The sequence below is a fragment of the Ursus americanus genome, chromosome 31 (genome assembly GCF_024610735.1).
Source record: "Ursus americanus isolate L20-20 chromosome 31, mUrsAme1.1.p, whole genome shotgun sequence".
NCBI classification, from domain to species: Eukaryota; Metazoa; Chordata; class Mammalia; order Carnivora; family Ursidae; genus Ursus; species Ursus americanus.
The window spans coordinates 4001298-4002632 of NC_142157.1; the positions used below are offsets into that span (position 1 = coordinate 4001298).

The window sequence follows — 1335 nt, forward strand, 5'->3', positions numbered from 1 at the left end:
CCTCTGATAACCATCAATTTGTTCTCTATAGTTAAGGAAATTTCATCATTTTGATACATATTTGATTTCTTTAAACCAGCCTCAATCAACCAATGAAGATGTGCCATCCTTTCTATGTTTCTTCTGCAATTGGAAATGAAATATTATCTGTTCATTCATCATCACAATAAAAATTAAAAGTTTGAAGTCAAATATCAACCTGAAAGATAGAAAAGCTATTTTATATATATTAGTAGTGGGAAAAAGTTTTCCTGTGTTGAATTATTTCAAAGTTAAATTTACAGGCCATTCATACATTCCAAAAGTGCAAGGTCACTGTAATGTCTAAGCATATCAAATTACTTCACTCTTCCCATAAGGAGCCTGAGGTGACCTCGAAAATGGCTCACTATTCACTTGACCCAGACAACCCTACAACATCATGCATATCAAGATGTTCAAATCTTTGTGGTCACTTTAAGAGCACCTGTGAAACCAACCAGGCCATCAAGGGTATACATATCAGAAAAACCACCAAGTTTCGGGAAGATGTCACTTTGCAGAAGCAGTGTGTGCCATTCTGTCACTCCTACAGTGGAGTTGGTAAGTGCACATAGGCCAAACAGTGGGGCTGGGCACAAGGCTGGTGGCCAAAAAACAGTGCTGATATTTACCGCACATGCTTAAAAATGCAGAGTGTAATGCTGAACTTAAAGGTTTAGATGTGGATTCTCTGGTCATTGAACACATTCAGATGAACAAAGCCTCCAAGATGCGGCAGAATTTACAGGGTTCATGGTCAGATTAACTCATGCATGAGCTCTTGATACAATGTTGTCTTACAAATAGAATATGATCACTTTAAGAGTAAGCGATTTTTTTAAAAGATTTTATGTATTTATTTGAGAGCAAGAGAATATGAGCAGGGGGAGATGCAGAAGGACAAGGAGACTACCCGCTGAGTGTGGAGCCCACTGTGGGAGTCCATGTGGGGCTCAATCCCAGGACACTGAGATCATGACCTCAGCCGAAGTCAAATGCTTAACTGACTGAGCCACCCAGGCGCCAGAAGAGTAAGAGATATTTTTTATTGTGTTTTTGTATTGTTCATGGTATTCTTAACACTAGTATGACAATTAAAACTGAATCAATGTTTATTGATAAATGAATAAGCCCTTAAAGGATGTGGTGAATATTTATTACATGTAAGTTAATATACCAGGTGCCCATAGAAGAGGTGTACTTAAATATTTATATTCAGTATTTTTATCTATGAGATAAGGATGTTTGAACCTCTTGTAGCTACCATGAAGGGTTGGTCTGAAGACTTCAATGGAAGCCTAAAAGAAGTTCATT

General features: G+C 37.6%; 1 pseudogene; it reads left to right on the forward strand.

Annotated features, from left to right (window-relative positions):
- The first annotated feature begins 380 nt into the window (after positions 1-380).
- On the forward strand, positions 381-787 carry LOC123784894 (large ribosomal subunit protein uL22 pseudogene; annotated as a pseudogene).
- The last annotated feature ends 548 nt before the right edge of the window (positions 788-1335 follow it).